This window comes from Castor canadensis, chromosome 13, assembly GCF_047511655.1.
Source record: "Castor canadensis chromosome 13, mCasCan1.hap1v2, whole genome shotgun sequence".
Taxonomy (NCBI): Eukaryota; Metazoa; Chordata; class Mammalia; order Rodentia; family Castoridae; genus Castor; species Castor canadensis.
The window spans coordinates 84697996-84723019 of record NC_133398.1 but is presented as its reverse complement, the minus strand read 5'-3'; the positions used below and the strand labels follow the sequence as shown (position 1 = coordinate 84723019).

The window sequence follows — 25024 nt, the reverse complement described above, 5'->3', positions numbered from 1 at the left end:
CAAAGGTCCTAAGTACCATGTAGCATCAGAGCATCAAGGAGTTCTCATACTATTCCACATTGGTCACTACTGAGATGGCTGGGGAGCCTGTCCATGTGGCCACAGATGTCTTAGCTGCTTCTCTACCTTGAACAGAATCTAGGAAACTGGACTTGGTTGTAAACTCCTGAACTCAAGAGTACAGTTCCCTGGGCCATCATTTCTGAGGTTTTATCCTCCTTCCAGGACTTTGCTGGAATTAGGATATAAGTTCTACTCCAAAAGAACCCACCATTTTCTTTTCCTTTCTTAGCCAAAAGAATCACTCTCACTGATGCTGGTGGCTCATACCTGCAACACTAGCTATTCAGGAGGCAGAGATCGAGAGGATTGCAGTTCAAAGCCAGCCCAGGCAAATAGTTCCTGAAACCCTATCTCAAAAAAACCCATCACAAAAAAGGGCTAGAGGAGTGGCTCAAGGTGTAGGCCCTGACTTCAAATCTCAGTATTGAAAAAAAAAACAAAAGAATCACTTTCCCTAAACTCCCTGCCTTGAAAACCAATTCCCTCTCTCCTCTTACTTTTTAATATATGTAATTATGACTTAATGGACTGACTAGATAATAACTTTAATAAGTCAAAGATTCTCTTAGCCCTATCAAAAAAATTCTCTGAGGCAGAAAGTTATTAAGGGCCTGGTCACCTGTATAAAATGAAGAAAGAAAAATAAATAAAAGGAGAACAAATATAAAATAAAATTTTAATAAACTATTCTTCCCAAAAAGTCAAGAAGAATTAATTTTCCCCAACACAGAGGAACAAAATTAAGGGGTGCTGCAATGTTGACAGCATATTCTGTTCTTGAGAAAGACAATATGTTTTTTTCCTAAAGTTTTGGCACTGTGAAAAAGAATGAGTCTCTGTCAAAGTTAAAATTCACTCCATCTCCTTTCCAAATTTCAGGGAACTTTTAGATTGTTACAGAGAGAGTGCCATCCATGTAGGCAAACCACACCTTGCCTCTTGGAAGAACAAAGGCCTAGAGAGACGTAAAAATTGCTCATAAGTCTTCTTAAACATCAAAGGACTCTTACCAACAACATGCAGATGACTTAGTGAAAGCAAATCAGGAACATATGAATTAAGATTCTCTTGGAATACACATGGGTTTAGAAACTAGGTAAGGAGGGCATTGCTTAAGGCCAAATGCACTTTGGATTTTTTACATACATGTGTGTGGCTATTAACACTAATGCTTCCCTTTCTCCATCAACATACATGCAAACATTCATGGCCTGACTAAGAGCCCTAGAAAAATGGTAAAACTCCTACAACCCACATGTCAAGAGAAATTCACAGGTTAGATTAATTCAACAAGTGATTTTTCTAATGTTTACAGAGAAGGGTAAAGAAGAAGGAAAAGCTTATTGGCTGTTCAAGATAGATAATAAAATCCTCTCATTTTGCTTACTGATTTCAAGAATAAATATATACGTATTTACTGGCCTCAGTTTTCTGATTTGTAAATGTAGAAAGTGAATTGATTGATTGCAGAAGTGCCTGAAAATGTCTTTACATTCTGACTTACTCTTTTCATCAGTTTACTCCTCCTTGTCCTTCCTTTTCTAACATGGACATTTGAAAATGTTTAGAGCAATAATACTAAGATCTGAAAGTTGACTTTTAAAAAATATCCCACTTCCAAGTCTAGGATCAGGAAAAAATTTAAAACAGGAGAAAATGAGTATTGGGACTCTGTCCAGCCATTTTTTAATGCATCTCTTCCACTCCTGGAATTTCACCATGAATTCTTCTGTCCTGATGCACACCCAAACAACTTACTTAAGCCCATTAGTGAAATACACTAAGTTCTAACCTATAGCACATGATGGTCTCTTTCATAAACAGGAAACTTGTGCAGGGCTTTTCAAGAAATTGATTAATTACTGTAAGAATGCACCAATAATTAAGTCTGAAATTACAAGACTAAAAATTGGGGAAAGTGAAGTAAGACATTTTATTATGCATTTAAATCTTCATTAATTAAGTGAGAGAAAAAGTTACTATCAGTATCAGGCAAATTATATATCTCCTGAAGACTTCTTTCCAAAGCCAGTCTCTCATTCATAGTGTTCCTGCTATCCTGAATCTGAATATACATTATAGGGAAGTCATGTTCTAAGAGAAGAAGTAAAGATATCTGTGTACTAAAAACTCACGGTCAGCGTGAGTAGATCCCTTGACCTAACTGGGAGCAACTGGGGATTAAGAAAAATACACAAGACATAGAGAAAGCTGGTGTTGGTGGGTCCAACACTCCTGATGAGAGATACTGGCGACAACCTCCGCCTCCAAGCGCATTCATTTATACAGCATGTATGGGAAAGCTGGGTGAACGCAGGTCTCGTGGGTCCAGTCACGTTCCACTAAACCAATTCCTCATTTGTAGAGTGTAAGTGAACTAGGTAATGACTGGGATCTGAATTCAAAAAGTAAGGTCCACGTGCTTCCAAAAATCAAAGGTATCATCAATAGTTAATGTAGGATTTAGCTTTTAGTTAATGATATGTGAACCCAGACACTGGGCTCCCATCAAAACCTTTGGTTTTACCAAGATACATGACCTAGTGATTATTTCCTTACACCTGCTTCTAACACATAGATCACAGTTACTGCTTATAAAACTTCACTGCATAAATATTCTAATAAATTTGAAATAATTTTCCCTGTCACCTGATCTACAAGACTACATGCTCGCATACACCTTGTTAATCCTAGTAACTCTGAAGATTATAAAATCTGAGAGGAGTAAGAACTCTGACCACCTTGTCCTCGATTTTTAGAGCCTAGAAAGTGTACAACATAAAATAATAAACGTTTACCGAATGTAAACATAATAAATCCTATTTCAGAACTCTGCTACCTAAATCAATACTGAATTCTTTGAACTTATTCTCAAAGCACCCTGTCACCTCTGTCCTACTTAAACTTCATAGTTGGTCCTTTTTGTGGTTTCAAGTGGTCATAATGAGGCATTTTCTTGCCCGTCTCCACATTTCATGTGAGAAGAGCAGTAATTCCACTTGACAGATGACAAGCCTGAGGCAAAACTCTTTGTGTTTGGCCCTAAAAAACAAATCAATTCCCTGAACACAATAAAGGAAATCATGACATTCAATTCCATTTGTACTTCCTTGTAACAAAGAGATCTAAGAATATTTTCCATGGAAGCAAAGAACTTTGTACATGTACTTCTACAGGCATACAACAAAATTAAAATATGAAGTGCATTTGCACCTAAAGAATCATTCATTCAAAGTTAAAAAAAAAAACCCACATTGCATATGAAGGAACACATAGCACTGAGGTGATGGGGGTGGAATTTCTTAAACCTTACTGTTGGCATTTTAATGCAGAGTAAGCGGGGCACAGAGATAAATAATGAAATTAGTGCCCTAGTATGACAAATATAATTCAGATAAAAGTTCAAGAATGTACATGAAAAGTCTCCATTTTATATTTCTTTTAAGATCAATTGGCCAAAGATAAAAGACTTCAGAGTTATCCAACTCTGGAGGAAAACTTTAAAATTTTTACTTTGGGGGAAAAAAGCCACATATAACACAACAGAAAAAAATTGAACATTCAGACCCATTTTTGGCACAGCATCAATCTGAAATGTGCTACACATAGGAGCCAAATCTATTAAAATAGTTAATAAGATATGTTTAAATACATGTTATATAGATGTGTCCCAATGCTAAAATCATGCCAGAGTATTTCAAAATAGAGTTGGACAAGCCACAAAAATTACTATACTCTTTATATTCTCTAGTTTGGGAATTATTTGTAATTATAGTGTTCAAGAATAGCGTAAGTCACATTTCATATTGAATTCTCCTGGCTACTGTTGATCAAAATAAGAATATTCAGTGGAAAACAATTTCAAATGAAAATGCATTATGGATGTTTGTTTGTTTCTAGTATACACCTCATTAATTAAATGTACTTCAAACACAATATTATTCTAATACCTACCTGATAGCTTTAATAAGTTGAAAAAGCTGAATTTGGCATAGTAGGGTTAGGATGTAATAGTGCTCTCACTACAAATATGCTATCAGTAATGAAACAAACTAAATCTTTGAACCTAGCAGAACCAAAATTAATTTGTAAAGCTGGTTGAAAATGTATAAATTTCTGACAAACATAGGCACCAAAATATCTAAAATGCAATAAATTACAATATTAAAGATCTCTTAATGACACAAAGATTATTAGAAAAGTGTTTCCCTGTTTTAAAAAGGAGTATTAAGCCTGGCATAGCTTGAATCTCCCTTAAATGGAAACTTGGCAATGACCATGAGCAGTTTTTATATGCTGGCATTGATTTAACTTTGGTGCAATAGGTTCTCTCACATCTTTTCAAAGTTTTGGTTCAATTCAATTAAAAACACCTATGGAATTGCAAAGTAAACCATTTAAGCATTCTTGGTAATGGTATTTAATTATTTGACTCCAATAGTATGGAAATAAAACACATTTGATAACGGGGTTGATAAAAACTCCAAATGCTGTTCAAAAATCACAATTTTAAAGTTTAGTTGTTAATCCAAATAGCCCAATTGTTTTTTTCTTTATTCTTTAAACAAAGTAGTGTTATAAACTGAATAGGTAAAACAATGCTTTATATGTATTTAAAAGGATATTTTGTACTTTGCAATTCCACATAATTTCAGTCTTTAAATGGTTTATATTGTTAAAAATGATTGAAAGCCACTGATCTAATCCAAACTCTTCCCTTTTACAGATGTAAGGAAGACTGGAAGATTAAGGTACTGTGAAAGGTCACTGAATTAGTTTTTCTGAGTCTTTAATATGCAAAATTAACTGTGGATGTCCATATAGTAGGCAATTCTTTCATCATAGTTTGGGATTTCACCAAAAGCAGATACAGAGAAGAAGATTCAAATGCTAGTGGTATTTTGGGAAGGTAGGAAAACACTGGTAGGGAATGAAAAAAATGAGGAAGGAAGAAAAGTCAGTCAACAAAGGGAGTGTTATCTAGCCAACAGCCATTGAGAGGAGCACAGTTCCTCATAAGAACTCTGGACCTCTCCACAAGAGAGAACCTACATTTTAAGTCTAGTCTACCTGAGGGGCGGAAAAAACTTTGTATTTATATTCCAACTGCTGTCAGCCGTTGCAAGAACCTGGCTCCAAAACAATGTGAATCCCAGACACTTCTAGCATAAGCAATGGGAAATCAGCTCCAGCATGAAAGTGAGAAGGCTCGGGGAATTTTTGCAAGCACCAAGATTAGCTGCTACAAGTAAACGGTGTTTCTGAAACTCATTTGATGACAGTACTTCTTTATTTTTGTGAAGCAAAAGATAACTTTCATTAGAACATAATTGTTTTAGAAACCCTATAGTCATATGGTGCTCTAAAGCATCCTGTAGTCAGTGCTTTCATGTATATTATCTAATTTGACTTTGAAAAACCTGTGTATTATTGTCTCTGTAGTACAGATGAGAACAATTTAAGTCCAATAAGTAAATACTAGTAGATGCAAAAAGCAAATAAGCTTTTAGTTCTCAAGACCCAAATTATTAATTATTTTAAACTGATTGTTTTGGAAAATTGATTTTCAACTAAAACATAAAAATTTACCTTGTAGAATAATTTTGTCTTTATGTCCATGAAAGCCTCTATAAAGAACTTTTGTTCAAATAACTACTACTACTAACCACTACTACTATATATATATAGTTCTGTGAAAACTAGTATACTTAAATTTTTTAGACAACTTTGAATTCCATGGTTACTTTAGAGACAGTGAAGCTTGCTGTCACTTTTATGTACTATTCTGTCTATAGTGTTACTGATAGGCACCTGAGATAGCCTTATAAATTTAAACTTTCATGTGCATTCTATGTTTTATAGGATAGGATCACAATTTATAATGATATGATATGTTGTTATAGAAATTGCCAGATAGCAAAGTGTAAATACATTTTAAAGATTTGCGGTTACTATCTACCTGTATTAAAGTAAAACAAAAACTCTTCAAAAATATATACATCTAGAACATGAGTTTGTTTAAGCTAATATTTATTGAGTACTTACTATGGGCCCAGTCCTGCTATAAGAAATTCATAGGTATTAGCTTATTAATCCTCAGAACAACCTTCTGGGTAAGTTTGACAAATGAGTAAACTGAGGCACAATGGAGCTAAATACCTTGTTCAACTTATACAGCTTATAAGTGATAAGGCCAAGATCTGAGCCCACAAAATCTAGACTCATTGGCCATACTTCTATTCAATATATCATACTAGACTTCTCACAGAATTTTTCAATGTTTGGGTCCATTATAAGTTATTGACGCTTTCATTTTTGTTTAATCAGGATAAGAAAAATGGTTTCAAAACTTCTGAGCAATAGTTATCACATAAAAGATCATTTAAACTTGTGGCTACATTTTACATAATTATTTCCAACAGACCTGACCCAAATTATCTTAGGCAGAATTTTAATTTCCTGAGTTTCCCCTAACATTTTATTCTCATAGGCTTTTAAAAAAATTCATTTACTCTAATAAAACTTCACAAGTATAATTAAAGGTTGCATATAGAAAATGAGAGGAAAAGAGTAGGAGGGAGAATACAAATTCCCAGCAATGCCAGAAAATAGGAATAAGCTGAAAGTCACTCTTTTAAATGAAAGCAATGGACATTATTTTGAGCAGAGTTTGGTATCTTTATTTAAAAGATATTAGCCTGAAATATTTTGTGTTGATCTGAGACATGTTAAACCACATATTAACTGACATCGCTTTTTAAAATTGTTTTTCTTTTGGCCTAGCCTTCTAAAGTGCTTTTCCTTCTTTCTGAGCAATTGATTAAATAGCTGATAAACCTTAAACCTAGAATTTCCGTAGGAACCTTTATAAATAAGTGCATCCTTTAAAGACAATATAACATCTTTGGTTGAGCAAAGTAGGGAATAAGCAGAAAAGGAGCCTTTATAAGAATCCTCTAGCTTCAAAATAATATATGAGAGGGAAGAAAGGCTGCTAATGGAGATGTTCAGAAAAACTGCCTTTCAAGATTATGGATGAAAACACTGTATAAAAGCCTCCAGATAAGGCTGGGAGCATGGTTCAGGTGATAGAGGGGCTGCCTAGCAAGTGTGAGGTCTTGAGTTCAAACCCCAGTACTACAAAAAAAGAAAACACTCTATACCCCCATGCATAAAAGTCTCATTACTCTAAGAGCTCTCAATTAGAACAACATTAGCACTGATATAAATATGCACACTACAATAGAAAAAAACAATAAAGACAAACAATGTAGATGCCATGGTAGTGAGGTCACCACCTATGCAGTGATGTCACACCAACAAAGGACTTCAACATTAGCATCTGTGACTATATTCTGCCCTATAATTGCTCATAGATCTAATGAATAACTCACCAAAATCATCAAGAGCCAGAGAGAGACAGCTTCTTTCTACTTTTAAGAAGTGGGAATGAAAGAGGTGGTTCAGTAATTACATAGGTACTTTGATTTTTCCCTTTGTTTCTCTTCTTAAAAAAAGACAATGAAATAGTCAAATAGCCATCTGCATATGTAGACAAAGTAATTACAAATGTGAATAGGCTTTTAATTGTATGTGTGCACACGTGTAACACATAACATGAGATTTATACCACATATAGGCACTGGAATGTGTCTTCATCTAATAAGAAAGTGAATGTTCTTTGAGTTCTGACAGAACTTCAAATCCTGCCATTGAGGCAGGATAGACTATAGACATGGAACCTGAGAGGCAGAAAGCAGGAATTCAGAAATAAATATTGTATAAATGTATAATCACTTATGCTCCTCCACTGAGCATTGAGTCCTTGACTCAAATGATTATTGTACTCCAGGGATCAACTATGTGTACCTTCTAGAAAACTGTGTGGGCCAGGTAGGGTGATCCATGCCTGTAATCCCAGCTACTTGAGAGGTAGAGATCAAACTGATCATGGTTTGAGTCCACACCAGGCAAAAAAGTTAGCAAGATTCCGTCTCAATGACATTTGTCACTCCTGCCTACTCGTGAGGCATAGATAAGAGGGTGACATTCTCAGGCTGACTAGCAAAAAAGCAAGACCCTATCTGAAAAATAATCTAAAGCAAAAAGAACTGGAAACATGGCTTAAGTAGCAGAGTGCCTGCCTAAGAAGTAAAAGTCCATGAGTTCAAACCCCACTACCACCAAAAAAAAAAAAGGCAAGAAAAGAATACTGCCTGCCAGATCTACTCCTCTTCCTTCCTTTGAAAGGTGGTCATTAAAAGTCACAAAAAGAATGCATACTTAGCTATCTTTTCAGGTTTAATCTCTCTGGGCTGAGCCTGATAACCTCAGAACATTGTATCAACAGGAATGATTGGGATGTACCAGGTGCCTAGGACCAAAGAGCACTTAGCTAAAGGAATGTTTAAAATTAAACCCATTTTCTCAAGTATAAGTACCCCTAATGGTAGAACACTCAGTGTGTCTCTTTTCATTTGCCTGTACTCATTTCTGAGTGGCACTGTCCATTCCTTTGCTTTGCTTTACTAATAAACTTCACTGGTTTCCTCATCAATATGTCCTAAGATTCTTTTCTGCAGTAATGTCACAAACCCATTACTGCAAATTTAGGTCTCTATCCTCTGGGGACCTCCTTGGCCCACCTAGATCCTGGTGACAGCATTAATAGGAACTGAGTCATTCTCTGGTAGAAGGTTTTAATACCCCACCAATGCTCATTCAGAGGAAGGAATTTTGCACTCAGAAATATGAATGCAAATGCTTGAAGCCACATGAATGTGTTTAAGAAGCCATAGATTAGCTGACACAATATTTTTCAAATCATTTTAGTAAGTTTTAATTTCTGAAGTCAAATTGACCAAATGTTGAGACAGATAAGCATGTGAAAGATAAGACACATATCACAACTTACTGAAATTAATGAATGGACCCAAAGCATCATTTGATTAACGTCCCTATGCCTGACTTTAGTCATGGAAAGAAATTAGACAGTTACTCTTATTTTGTGATATTGATAGATAGACCATGTGCGAGCATGTGTGTGTGTGTGTGTGTGTGTGTGTGTGTGTGTGTATAAATCTTAGCTTGTGAACTTGAAAAACTTGAATTTTATTTGCAGGTATGGAAACAAGTTAACAGTGCATCATTTTGGAAATGATTCAGTACCTAACCAAGGAGACAGATCTTGAACTGATCCTTGAAACATGATTATAGATAAGAAATTCAGTGAAAGTAAGATATTTAAAGGGAGGGAACAGCGGAAGCTGCTGGTGGGAATGAACATGGCAGATGTGATGAGAAAGAAGAGGTGGCATTGGAGAATCATGGAAATGTGTTGGGCAGGATCAATCCAAAATCTTGAAGGTTAAAGTTTCTGTTATTCCAACACTTAGGAAAACCTGTTGCATTTCTAAATCACAACAATTAGAAGGAGAGCTTAAATATTTATTTTCATTATTGTGCATGCCCCACTCTTCCCTTTCTGCTAAAATGCAATCTTGAGTTCTTTCACTGAGAATCTGTGGAAGGTTTTTTCTTTGAGATTTTTATGTTTGTTGTTTATGGTGGTAGTTTTTTGGGGTTTGGAGTTTTCATTGGGGAAGAGTGCCAATCTAAAAACTTTATTTTCCCTTTTTTCTTGAACACTACTCTATTGGATATATTCTAAACTGTGTGAGGTTCCAGTTTCCAGTACAGCATGTAAGGAGTATGGAATGTATCACTTGTTCACATAGCAAGAAAAAACTGAACAAAATAAAGATTAATAACTCTTTTTAAATCCACCAGAGAAGTGAGATCACCACATTGCTCCATCATAAAGAATCAGGCAGGCAGATATATAAAATCACAACTTTAACAGATTAGAAAACTCCACAGGAACTAGTACTGGGATAGGAAAATCTAAACTTAATTAACAAATTGTTGGAGGATCAGTGTGGAAAAGTTTCAGAATTACAAACTCTTAGTGGAAGTTGGGTGAATGTGACCATTTTGAAATATGCCCAGAGAATACTAGAGTCCCCAGTCATAAAGCCTGGTTCTGGATCCAAATACTTGCCTACATTAACAGAAAGTGACATAAGATGTAGAAAAATGAATGTATTTACAGTTTGGGCCAAAATCAGGGAGAGAGAACTTCTCAGTCTGTCTCTACATTGCCCATAGAAGTATTATAACTTTATAGAAAATGTAAAACAAAAGCCAGGATATTCATATATATCTATACAGATTTAACTTGGGTCCCAGCTACTAGAACTAGAGACAGTCTTTCTTCTACAAAATGGGTCTTTTTCCCTGGCACTGGGGCTATTTACTCTCAGCATGGTATTTCCTTCAGAAATACTAATTCTTTACACACACCCCTTTGCACTCTGTTTTCAATATGCCCTCACCTCAAGAGAGTTAAAACTATTTTAACTGACTAGGGGAAGGAAAGTAGCCAAGACCAGTCCTCTCTAAACTTTTTGTCCCAGCTAAAGGGGAAAAAAACCAATATGGATAAGCATTGTGAAGATCAGGGAGAGAGGAACAGGCTCACTGAAAGCCTGAGACTCATTCATAGCACCCATTACCACCAAATCAAAAAGGGTCCTGTTAATAAGTGAATACAACTGAAGGAACTGTCCAACTCAGATGTAATCTAACAAACTTTTGGGAAAAACAAAGAGACAACAAAGAAGACAAAAACAAGAGCATTAAAGAAAATTTTAGTCTCTAACACCTACAGCTACAGCAGAGTAAACATAACTTAAACATATGACCTCACATCAAAGGCCTGTTTATCTGTTACTTTCACCTATTACTTCATACTTTCCACAAAAAATTTCAAGGCATACTAAAACAGAAAACACAGTTGAAGAGATGTCAGAACTGGAATTGTATGGATGAGATAATAGGATTATCAGATCAGATAAAGAATTTAAAATAACATACATTTTTAAGATTTTGAGAAAGCTCTCCATACTGTTTTCCACAATGGCAGTACTAATTTACATTTCTACCACAGAGTGTAAGGTTTCCCTTTTCTTTACATCCTTGCCAGCCGTTCTTACTGGCTTTTGGTTTGCATTTCCCTTATTATTAGTAAAACTGAGAATTGTTTCATATGCCTGTTGAACATTTGTATGACTTCTTTTGATAAATGTTAAGGTCTTTGCCTATTTGTAAATCAGATAACTTGAGGGGCTTTGCTCCTGGAATTCTTGATATATTCTTGATATTAACTCCTTGTCAGCTATACAATTTACAAATATTTCTCCCCTTCTATAGATTCTCCCTTCACTCTCTTGACTGTTTCTGTGCCGTGCAGAGTTTTTAATTTGATATAAACCCATCTGTCTATTTTTGCTTTTGGTCTTATCCAAAAAATTCTTGCCTATTCCAATGTCCTGAAGTATTTCCCCTATATTTTCTTCTAGCAGTTTCTAGTTTAAGATGTCACATTTAAGTCCTTTTTCTATTTTTATTTGAATTTTATAACTGGTGAGAGATAGGGATCTAGTTTCATTCTTCTGCACACAAATGTCCAACTTTTGCAGAATCATTTATTGAAAAGATTGTTTTTAGCCAGATGTGGTGGCTTACACTTGGATCAGGAGGATCATGGTTCTATGCCAGCTCAAGGGGAAAAAGTTAGCAAGATATCATAAAAAGCTAGGTGTGCTGGCACACACCTGCCATCCCAGCTATGTAGAAAGGGTAAGTAGGAGGATCCCTGTCTAGGATGACCTGGGCATAAACACAAAACTTTATTTGAAAAATCACTAAAGTAAAAACAGGCTGGGGGTGTGGTTCAAGTGGTAGAGCACTGCTTAGCAGGCATGAGTCCCTGCGTTTGCATCACAGTACCACGAAGAAAAAAAAAGGTTGTCCTTTGTCCTTTCTCCTACACATCTTCTTGGTATCTATGTTGCAAATCACTTGCCTGAATTCTAATCTACACTTGAACACATCATTCCATTGTGTTCTGTCCTTTATTGAAGTTATTAGGTATATACTTTTTCTCTAATTTTTGTTTCTTTCATAGGTAATATTTTTTCTTTATAGTTATTCAAAGGGTTTTTTTTTTCTGTTTTTGGTGTGCTATAGTTGTTCTATAATATTTTTAGGTGTGGATTTATTAATATTACCAGAACTTTAATTTCTTAAAATAATGTTGACATAGTTGATGAGTTCTAGAAAATTCTAACCCAATACTCTGACTGTTAGACTCTCTTCTTCTAAAATTCCTTTTAGAGATATTTTAGAACTTCTCTTTCTTTCCTAAATATTTGTAAACTTTTCATATTTTCAACTTCATTCCTGCCAGAGATGTGATCCACTTAATATCTTCTGGTTGATCTTCCAGTCCATTCTGTCTTTAGCTGTAGCTAATCTGCTATTCAATATGCCCATCCAGTTATATTTTATTTCAATTTTAATTATATTTCATGTTCTTAAAAGTTCTATTTTTGGATCTTTTGCAAATATATTACTTTTATTTAATTGTTCTTTTATTGTATTTAGATCTTTAATAATTTATAACACTTTGATTTATAATGTTTAATTTACAGTTGATAATACCTAACATTATGAAAGATGAAGTCAGTCACAGTTATAATCTCAAGGTTTTTGTAACTTTCTTGAGGTCATCTTCAGCTTAAGCTCTTTTGTCTATCTACTTTGCCTACCTTGCAAAATGCCCCTCCACTGTGATTCCATTTTTACCTATACCAAGTGCTCCAGAGCTAATACTAGCTCAGAACAAATTTTTATGTTAACTTTTTAACTTACCACCCTTACCATGGTGGGGGCATAAAATCATAAGCAAAACATTTTAAACAGAGATCCTAGGCAAATGTAAGTTTCTTTGTTGTTTCTTATCTTTCTCCAATCCAATTCTGCTATGGAAATGGTTCATGAACTTACTATGGATTTATCACTTTTTTTTCTAGTGCCTGGTGATTTTCCTTTCTTGCTAGATATGCCATGAATTTTTAAAAAGAAACTGTTGTAGAGAGTATCCAAGATGGCAAATAGAGTGCAGAAGCAGACAGCGTAAGCTCCATAAATCAAAAGTCTTGCTGAGATGCTGGAGCCACACTTGGCAGAGATAAAAGCACCAAGAAGAATCAAAACTTCAACACCCTGAACCCACACCCTGTACAAAGCTTCTCTATGCCATGTTACACTGAGAAAACAGGAGGCCTCCCACACTGACAGACACCGGCTCCAAACCTGCTTGGGAGACATTCGGCAGACCAACAGGTGAGCACAAAGCATTATGCAGTATTCCCTCAGCTACCCTTGGGATAAACCAGCATAGCCCCCTGGGCAGACTGACCCTCCACCCAGCAAAAAAAAAAAAAAAAAAGAAACTGAATAATAAACAATGAACTAAAAAGGAACAAACAACACAGGGGGTGGGGTGGTGTAAGCACACCAGAGAAGGCAGGAGGGGCAAGAGGCTGATCTCCATGCAAACTCTCAGTAAACAAAGGCTGGAAAGGCAGAAGGGCTGACAGAGGGCAAGGTGATAAGCCGCTGCCTGAAATAAAGCAGGTAGCGGTCCACAAAGCTCATCTCCCGAGCCAGTGAGCAACATGCAAAGTCAAATGATGCTGCAAAATTGAAAAACAATCAGCAAACCATCATAACACACTGACAGCAGGGAGCCAGCTGACAGATCTCTGAACTTGCCCCAGAGAAAGGGGGCAAGGCAAAGAAACAAGCTTTCAATAAACCAACACAGTGAAAACCCAACTCCAAAGCAGGATGTCTGGTGCACTACAGAGCTATTCTCCACAACCTGAGGACAATATACAAACTCAACCTGCCACACCTCACTAAGGGAGGAGCTGACTAAGCAGCTGCTGCTGAAAGACAGGAAAAAAAAAAAAAAAACTGGTGAGACTCCCCAACCACCTGGTGAGACTAAGACAAATCTCTGCTTAAATACCAACAACAGAACTGGATGCTAAAGGAGTAACACCAGAACTACTAATTGTAGTTCTATTGAATTGCAATTTCTAATTGAAATTCTATTGCTCCTGAACCTGGAATATTTTTGTGCATTTGTTTGTTTTGTTTCCTGTTTGTGTGTGTGTGTTTATCCATCTCTCCCTGTTGATTTCTTTGGGTTTTTTTGTTTTGTTTTTCTTTTATTTTGTTCTCTTAGTTTTACTGTTGTAAGTTAGCTAATACTAAATTACACACAGACCAGGGACAGAAACAGCATACATACACTAACCTAAAACCCAACACACCCACAAAACAAAATTAAACCAAGGGAAAGAAAGTAAGTGACTGAAACCACCAATAGCCTATCAAGAACAAAGTTACATAGTACCAAGTTGAGCAAAGGGAAGATGAAAAATGGATGGAAACCATTCTACCTCAAAAACAATTTAATGCAGGATTCAGAGGGAAATGAAGAAAACGTAGTTCAGAGGGAAATGAAGAAAATGTAGTTCCAGACTACAACATAACAAAGAAAAATGACACCAAGGAACTCAAAGAAGGCCACAAGAACAACCTGAAGGAAGAAATCCTACAAATAATCATTGAGAATTTCATGGAGATGTTACTAGACATGGTCAACCAAAATGTACAAGACGCACTCAAGAAATCCCAAGACACCAAAAATAAAGAATACAAAAAGAAACAAAAACAAATAAATGAACTCATAGAACCCCTAAATAAGTACCAAAGTGAAAAAGAGAACACTATAAATACAGAGAAAAATGAATTAAGGACAAAAACTGACAATATTAAAGATGAAGTAACCAATGATATAGAAAACCTCAGAAAAAAGAGTGAACAAGAAACACAAAACACAATGAAAGGCCACTCCAGCAGACTAGAACAAGCAGAAGACAGAATCTCAAGAACATGAACATGAAATGGACATTGAAGGAAAAACTGAAGAGCTTTTAGTCAAACAACTCAAGACCTGTGAAAGGAATGTGCAAGAACTCACCAACTCCATCAAAAGACCAAACCTAAGAATCATGGGTATTGAAGAAGGAGAAGACATGCAAGCAAAAGGAATTCATAATATATTCAACAAAATAATAACAGAAAATTTCCCAAACCTGGAGAAAATCATGCCCATTCAGGTACAGGAAGCCTCCAGGACACAAAACAAATACAAAACAGACTTGACCAAAATAGAACTACCCCATGACATATTATCATTAAAACAATAAGCACAAAGAATAGAGAAGAATATTGAAGGTTGTAAGAGAGGAAAAACAAATAACATACAAAGGTAAACCCATCAAAATTCACAGCAGATTTCTCAATGGAAACCTTAAAAGCAAGAAGAACATGGAGTGAAGTATTCCAGGCACTGAATGAAAATAACTTCAACCTAGCAAAACTATCATTCAAAATAGATGGAGCAATGAAAGTCTCCCATGATAAGCAGAAACTAAAAGAATATATGACCACCAAGCCACCACTACAAAAGATTCTTCAAAGAATTCTGCACATAGAAAATGAAAGAAATCAAAACCATGAAAGGACAGGCAGTATCAAACTACAGGAGAAGAAAAGACAAGAAAGTAGAGAGTAACATTGACTCAGCTGTGCACAATCAAACCCTTAAACAAAAAAAATAAATAAATAAAATTAAATAAAATAAATTCTGTTGGGACAAATGGGTACCCTTTGAAAAAAAAGTAAATTCAAAAAATTGAATCCATACTTTATACCATGCAGAAAGATAAACTCCACAAGGATCAGTTAAACAACATAATAAAAATGAAAAAAAAAAAAAAAACAACTAAATGACAGGAACCACTACATACCTATCAATACTAACATTAAATGTTAATGGACTTAACTCCCCCATCAAAAGACAGCACTTGGCAAACTGGATTAAAAAGGAAGATCCAACATCTTTTGTTTACAGGAGAACCATCTGATCGACAAAAACAAGCACTGGCTTAGGGTGAAAGGCTGGAAGAAGATTTACCAAGCCCCTGAAAATAGGCAGGAGTAGCAATACTTATCTCAGACAAAGAAGATTTCAAACTTACATTGATCAAATGAAACAAAGTAGTACACTCCATACAAATAAAAGGGTAAATACACCAAAAGAAAATAACAATTATCAACCTATATGAACCCAACTGAAATTGGGTCAGTGTACCCAATTTCATCAAACATACTCTGAAGGACCTAAAAACATATATAGACTCCAACACAGTGGTAGTGGGAGACTTTAATACCCCACTATCACCAATAGATAGGTCATCCAAACAAAAAATCAATAAAGAAATTCTAGAACTAAATCTCACCATAGATCAAATGGACCTAGCTGATGTCTACAGAATATTTCATCCAATATCCACACAATATATATTCTTCTCAGCAGCCCATGGAACCTTCTTCAAAATTGATCATATCTTAGGGCACAAAGCAAGCCTCAGCAAATATAAGAAAATAGAAATAATCCCATACATTCTATCTGATCACAATGCATTAAAACTAGAATTCAACAACAAACACAACAGTAGAAAGCATGCAAACAATTAGAAGTTGAACAACACATTGCTCAATAATCATGGGTCATTGATGAAATAAAAGAGGAAATAAAAAGGATCCTGGAAGTTAATGGAAATGAAAACATAACATACCAGAACCTATGGGACACAGCAAAGGCAGTCCTAAGAGGAAAGTTTATAGCCATGAGTGCATACATTAAAAGGACAGAAAGATCTCAAATCAATGACCTAATGATACATCTCAAACTCCTAGAAAAACAAGAACAAGCAAATCCCAAAACAAGCAGGAGAGAAATAATAATAATAATGGGCTGAAATTAATGAAATAAAAACAGGAAAAAAAACATACGAAAATCAATGAAACAAAGGCTAGCTCTTTGAAAAAATAAACAAGATTGACAAACCCCTGGCAAACCTGACTAAAATAAGGAGAGAAAAAAGCCAAATCACTAAAATCAGAAATGCAAAAGGGAAAATAACAACAAAAACCATGGAAATCCAGGAACTCATCAGAAACTACTTTGAGAACCTATATTCTAATAAAATTGAAAGTCTTGAAGAAATGAATAAATTTCTAAATACTTATGACCATCCAAAATTGAACCAAGAGGATATTAATCACCTGAATAGATCTATAACACAAAATGAAATTGAAGCAGCAATAAAGGGTCTCCCAAAAAAGAAAAGTCCAGGACCTGATGGATTCTCTGCTGAATTCCATCAGATCTCTAAAGAAGAACTAATACCAACTCTCCTTAAACTTTTCCACAAAATAGAAAGGGAAGGAACACTGCCTAACTCATTTTATGAAACCAGTATTACACTCATCCCCAAACCAGACAAAGACACCTCCAAAAAGGAGAACAAAAGGCCAATCTCCTTAATGAATATCGATACAAAAATCCTCAATAAAAGAATGGAAAACCAAATCCAAGAACATATCAGAAAAATCATTTACCATGATCAAGTCAGCTTTATCCTGGGGATAAATCTATTAATCTATTAATGTAATAGATTAAATCTATTAATGTAATACAGCACATTAATAGAAGCAAAGACAAAAACCACTTGATCATCTCAATGGATGCAGAAAAAGATAAGATCTAACACCACTTCATGATAAAATCTCTAAGAAAACTAGGAATAGAAGGAAAGTACCTCAACATTGTAAAGGCTATATATGTCAAACCTATAGTGAACATCATAATTAATGGAGAAAAACTGAAACCATTTCCCCTAAAATCAAACGATACAAGTGTAACCACTATCCCCACTCCTATTCAACATAGTCCTGGAATTCCTAGCCAGAGCAATTAGGCAAGAAGAAGAAATAAAAGGAATACAAATAGGTAAAGAAACTGTCAAAATATCCCTATTTACAGATGATATGATCCTACACCAGATGAATTACCAAGTGGGAATGGTATTTATTTAGATACCAGGAATCCCAAATACAAATGTGTCCTCATCTCTAAAGTAGAAATCACAGTAGCACCTGAATTCTTAGAGCTGCAGTCAGGGGTGATATCAAAAAGATCAAGTAGCTAGTAGACCATGGGCACTAGCCAATCAGAACCAGAGCTAAGAAATAAGTTCAAGTCATACCACCACTGCCTATAAGTGAACACCCTAGTTGTAGTATATAGACAATACAAACAAAGCATTGGCCATTGTGTCTGACACAGCACAAGTACTCAATAAATATGAACTGTTATTATCAGACCACTTTGAATTCACAGAGGCAAAAATTTGGACCTGAAGTTACATGAAATCAAGTAAAAACAAGTTGGAAACAAACAAGGAAGAATGGAGATCCAGGTGAATGACTCCAAATACATGCTTATATTCTTAGCTCACTTTTATTAACTGGCAGATACATGGAGCAAGGGGGCCCAGAGAAAGAAAGTCAGGTCGGCAATACCCAGAATGGATGAGTGACTCACCCAATATCACACAGTAATTCAAGTGCACAGCCAGGAGAACTCTAGCTTTTCTAGTTCTTATTCTACAATATCAAAATACTATAACACAATTATTTACATTTTTACAGATTTTTATTTGACAATTTTCAAATCATACATTATCTCATTTTCAGTTATAATCAATGAATAAACAAAGAGATGCACTAGTCTTTAGAGAAAAAAAATCAGCAATATGCCTAAATTTCAATACACTTTGGAATAATCCAAATTTAAAGATGTGTTATTTTAAATGCCACAGTTCAAGAACTAGGCAAGTTCAATATATACCAATGCAAATATGTTAGATGCAGTAAGACAGTTGCCATGGTAATCTCCATATGATAGATGGATGGGTAAATTAAATTTTTGTTTTGAGCTTCTGAAAACAAAAATACTACACAAAGCAAAAATTTCTTAAAGTCATATCTCAGAAAAGAATCTTTTTCCTAGTGATAATCAGGGCACATCAAAGAATGCCTGTGTATAACCATGGACTCATCAACTAAAACTTTGACTTGGTTTTCCTGCTTTTATAAAATGGAAAGTATAAATGAGAAAACATAATAGATAAAAGCCTAGATTCTGGAATCTGAAAGCCTGTCTCCATCCCCGCTTAGCAGTGGGCCCTTATGCAAATTGCTTGATTTCACTATACCTTTATTGCATTCATAAAATGGATATACAAAGGAACATACTTTGCAAGGTTGCTGTAAGAAATGAATGACTTGATGAATGTAAAAATAGTCAGCACATAGTATACTCTTAAAAATAGTTCTATTGTTGAATTCCTCGTTGTCTCTTGTCATAGCTCCATGTGACTTTTAAAAGGATTTTTAATGTTGAGACTGTTGCAAGGACTTTTTAGATTGAGTGCTATACTTATAAATATGATTGTGGGCAAATAATAAAACATGGCCTATGGCAACTTTTATAAAAAAGAAGGTTCATTATTTCAAATAAGAAGAGACCCTGAGGGAGGTGAGCATTGGCATTGACTTATGGCTTACTGAGGTCAGGGTCTGCACCTGTGCATCTCTTGTCTTGGACTTGGGAGATGCTTTAGCTCTAAACATTCAAGAAAGGGAGAAGGCAGAAAGTGGAAAGGTGGCTCCAGAGAATTCTGCCCCTTTTATTAAGAAAACAAAAAGAGCCAGGCATGGTAGAAATGCATACCTATAGTCACTTGGGAGGCAGGAGGATTACAAGTTTGAGGACAGCCTTTTGAGGGAGAGAGAGAGAGAGTAAGAAAGAAAGAGAGAATGAACATGAACATTACCCAAAATACCCAGCAGCCCTCCACTCATGTTTCACTGGCCAGAACTTTGCCACTTGGCCAGCCCTAGTTACAACAAAGGTTGAGGAATCTAGTGTTTAGCCAGGCATCTTGCCATTCCATTCAAAATTGGGATTTTATTGGCAAGAAATAAGGAGAAATGGATAATGTTTGTCACAGGTGTATAGGGATCTTACAGTATCTGATAAAAAGGTAATACTCCCTTGAACACTCTGAGAATAAAATGAGCTGTATAATGTCTAAGTAGTTTAGCAGCCAATTAAAGCACATCTTCTGCCTTCTCCTCCTTTCTGAATTTATTCCCTCTGTGCTTGGTACTCTCATTTTTCCTATAACCAGAATTCAGAAATTACTGTATGTGAGTTAATGTGGCCACATTTTCATGGAAAGCAATCACTGCTAGGTTGCTGTGGTACATCTGCAGGTGTATGTAAAAATATCAGGAAGAAAAATCTAAAATACTCACAGCCTCCCATTGCTTTGCTCTTAAATCCATACACCTACTATATATCTGCAATGTGCAAAATCAAGAGTGCAGGTGTTTAGACTGATTGAATTGTGCCCACTTCCCTCTCTACCACTGCAATTCTCATTCAGGATTGTTGTACAGTGGGTATGACAGAAGAGACCTCTGCCTAATTATAGAGATTCATCATTGGTGTTGGAGGTTATTTTCTGTATTATTTACATTATTCTGTCTGGCATTGATATTTCTGTCTCCCAGTGACAATTATGTTGCTCTTGACTGGTGCAGATCAGCAGTTTGTGATAGCTCTGAAAAGCTGGTGTACAGCACATGTCACTGGCAGACATATTAATGTTGGTGATAAGAAGTACTTGTGATGTAACACGATTAGATGGTGCTAAGATAAAGGACCACCTCAAAGCCCATGAATAACCAAGAAGCAGTGAGGTGACAACTATCAATTACTTATTGCCCTTGTCTGTGTATAATTAACAGCTCCAAGAAAGCATACAGTCTTCCTTTTCTGCTTTCTCTCCCTCACATTAATGCTCAGCTCCTCTGCTTGTGGGAGAGTGCATCCTAAGGCAGATATTTTGCTCTCAGCTACCATTAGGCATTCCAGAGTAAAAAAGTGAAATGACCTTAAGGCAAACTGAATTCAATGGTTTTGGCTTCAAGAGAAAAGGCATTGCTCCCTGCTCTCCACAGGTGATTTCTCTTATCACCTTTGCCTTTAGAGGCCCCTGTTCACTCTTGGTCCCTCAAGTGGAAGAGGATTACTGATTTAACAATAGTTCACACTTTGAGGAAAGAAAGTGATGTTCTATGATTAAATCTCATATGTATGTCTGCAGTTAGGCTCTTGTTTCCTAGGGAGATGGTTAAAGGTCTTAAGACCGACTTCACTGCTCTGTCAAGCAGAAACTATTTTATACCTTAGTTTATATTAAACATAGGAAAGTTATAAATATGTATGAGTTAAGCTGATTTTAGCTGTAAGTAATAGACAATCTATTTCAAAATGATTTTAAACGTGAAATTATTTCATCTATACAGACGCTCAGGCACATTACCAAGAATGCAGTCTTTTTACCTCTCTGTACTGCCATACATAGTATTGGTTCCCCTGAAGGTTCGAAGATCAAATGAGGCCTATTGTTCCCTATTTCTGTCCTGCAAACAAAACCAAAGAGAAAAAGGACCTGCCTTCAGGCTGATTCAACTCATTGGGGCCTCAGCTTCTCAGCTTATTGTAAATGTAACCACTGAATTGAATCTTAGTAGCAGTTATAAATGCTGGATCCAGTTTGAAAGAACAAAGGCAAAAAGGCACATTTCAGAACTTGAAATGTGTTCCTGGCTCTTAGTTCAATTTAATATTCCACTATACAACATATACCTTTAAACATAGTATTAACTATGAGATACAGCAGTCACAAATTATTTAATATTTTCATTTTCTTTATAACTAACCTAATTTATTTAATCTCCAGCTAGTCTATTTATAGAAAGAATTACAGTAATAATAACATAGAGCATATACCATGCACCAGATATATGTTAAGAGTCTTACATATATTTATTTCCTGTTGATACCTACATTAAACATATTAGGTAGATAGCACCCCTAACCTTCTGTTACAGAAAAACAATTTAAGCTAAGGAGGCTTAATAATTTATTTTTCAAAGATCATATAGGTATCAGTTGCACAGGCAAAATAAGAACTTCATCAATCTGATTTCAAAACCCAGGCCCTTAACAATTTCACTTTGCAGCTCCCCAATATCAGGCACTGTTTTGAGAACCTGGCTCCAAATCACACTAAGTTTGCTGGTAGTTATTGAAGATGTGTAATTTCTAATTTCTTTTGCCAGAATGATTTCTAAGTGCTAATCACTTGGAAATAATTTTTAAGTAGCACTAAACAGAGTATAATACAGTACCGAACAATGTAGTATAGGTTATTGTAGCTTTAGGAATTCAAAGAAGGACAAGATTAAAGTAGTCTGATGGAATCAGAAGAGGTTTTCCTCAAGTTGACTCTGAGGGTGGGGACGTTTTATGTGATAAGAGAAAAGCACTAAAGAAGACCAAATTTTTCACAGCAAGGATAACTTCCCATTAAAAACTTGGAAACTTGAAGGAAATAATGAAAGAGAAAACTGAGCTGACCTTTGGTTTAGCAATGACTTTCTAGATATAATACTAAAAGTATAATCCATAAAAGAAAAAGTGCTAAATTGGATGTCATGAAAATTAAAAACTTCTGTACTGCAAAAGATACTAAGAACCAGATGCTGTTGGCTTATGCCTGCAATCCTAACTACCTGGGAGGCTGAGATCAGGAGGATTGTGGTTCAAGGCCAGTCAGGGCAAAAAGCTCATGAGACAGCATCTCAAATAGCTGGGTGCAGTGGGCACATGCAGTCATCTTAGATATACAGGAGGCTAAAATTGGGAAGACTGCAGTTTCAGGCCAACCTAAGCAAAATGTTTGTGAGACCCCATTTCAGCAGAAAAAGTTTCCTTGTGGTGGCACACACACCTGCCATCCCAGCTATAGCAAGAAGCACGAAACAGGAGGACCATGGTCCAGGACAACTGGGCAAAAAGCAAGACTCTATCTCCAAAATAACTGAACAAAAGAGCTGGAGGCGTGGCTCAAGCAACAGAGTACCTGTCTAGGAGGTGTGAAGCTAAGATCAATCACTTCCCCCCACAAAAAAAGACATTGTTAAGAGGATGAAAAGACAAGCCATAGACCAGGAAAAATTATTTGTAAAAGACATATCTCATAAAAGACTAGTACTGAAAACATAAAAAAGCACTCTCATTTATAATGAGAAAACAAGCAACCCAATTTAAAAATGGGTGAAAGATCTGAACAGACACCTTAACAAAGAATATATATAGATAACAAACAGGCATATGAAAAGGTGTTCAATGTCACATCACTTGGGAATTATAAACTGAATCCATCAGAATAACTAAAATCCAAAACTTTGACAACATCAAATAATGGCAAAGATATGGAGCAGCCTGAAGTCTTACTCATTGCTGGTGGGAATATAAAATAGTATATGCTTATTGGAAAAGAATTCGGTAGTTCTTTACAAAGATAAACATAAGCTTTTGATAATTACCAGAAACCACAATCACTGCTATTTTTATCCTAATGAAATGAAACTTTATATCCATATAAAAACCTGCACATAAAGATTTAGAGTGAATTTATTCATAATTACCATAACTTGGAAGCAATCATATATCCTTCAGTAGGTGAATGGATAAACTGGAATATCCAGACAATGAGTCATTGAGCCTAGAAAAGACATGAAAGAACTTTAAATGCATATCGCTAGTTGAAAGAAGCCAGTCTGAAAAGGCTACATGCTCTATAATTCCAAATACATGACATTCTGGAAAAAGATAAACCATACAAACTTACAGGTGTGATGTAATCAGAACAAGTTTTGAGTATATCTAGATGGGTAGTTTCCGGGGTTTAGAGAGGAGGGTAAGGTTGAATAGTAGGAGCACAGTGTATTGTTTTTAGGGCAGTAAAAGTGTATTATACTGCAATGGGGATGCCTAACATTATGCACATGTCAAAACTCACAGAATGATACAACACAAACCCTCACAGATTTTCTCTAGACATCTGACGCATGTTTATAATATGAAAGGGGGAAATGTTCATGACCATGCATTATATTGTATATTGTAAGTTCTATATTAAATTATTATATTGTACTTATTGTATGTACATGTAAAATTACTTCTTCTGCATGTGAAATATCTCCATTTGGAACTAAAAGCACAGAAAAGTGAAATCTAGGTGTGCAAATACATGCACAGCCACGTGGCCACCTTTTTTATCAGTTCTCCACTTTGCAATATGGAATGCAGTGAGATTTCTTAGCCGTGTCCACTGACTTTCCATTACTCCATGTGAGCATATGAGCAACAGAAATTCTTCAAATTCGGTTGGGGAGGAGGAGGGAAAGGGAAAGGGGGGGGGGAGGGATGGGTTGACAGGGAGGACTGGTTCTCTCCTGAACTGACTTGCTGTGCTAGTCCATAACACTTAAAGCATACAGGATGAGTACCCTGCCTTTTTCTTTAAATACTACCCTTCATTCCTGGGGCAAGGACCATTGTTTTAGGGAGCGGCTAGGAATATTCACTATTTATTCCTCCAAAGATACTTCAACTTTAACCTCTGGAGCTCAGTTACAGTGAAAAAGTACTCAACTAAAATCTTGTTGGTTTATAGTTTAGTGACCAAAAACAATAGTCGATTATCTAATTCAGAGCCAGTAAACCATTTTTCAAACATCCAGAGAGTAAAATATTTTAGGCTTTGTGTACCATAACAGTTTCTATAACAATTATTTAACTCTGTCACTGTGGCACAAAAGAGCAATAGATAATATGTAATGGGCATGATGGTATTTCAGTAAAATTTTATTTACAAAAACAGGTAGCAGGCCACATTTGTCCCACAGACCACTGTTTGCCCACCTGATCTGGCCCAATATTCCTTTTCTAAAAGAGAAAAGGGTTCCATGCATCTTTGTGTAATTGTGTTCAATTTTTACTCCTATATGATTCAAGAGAATCACGCCACTCTATAGCTATTTCTTGTGTAGTCCTCTTCCATGACGCTACTGAGCTATGTGACTTGTTTGACTCATGAGATTTTGGCAAAAATGACAAAAGTAGAGTCTAGATAAAAGCTGTGCATTG

The 25024-nt window shown here is 35.7% G+C and overlaps 1 long non-coding RNA gene across 1 annotated transcript in view; it reads right to left on the bottom strand.

The window, feature by feature from the left end:
* LOC141415670 (uncharacterized) overlaps positions 1 to 23598 on the bottom strand; it is a 213010-nt gene extending 189412 nt beyond the window's left edge. Inside the window, exon 1 of the long non-coding RNA XR_012440656.1 lies at positions 23521 to 23598. This is a non-coding gene — a long non-coding RNA (uncharacterized lncRNA). The remainder of the gene's footprint in view (positions 1 to 23520) is intronic.
* Positions 23599 to 25024: the final 1426 nt, after the last annotated feature.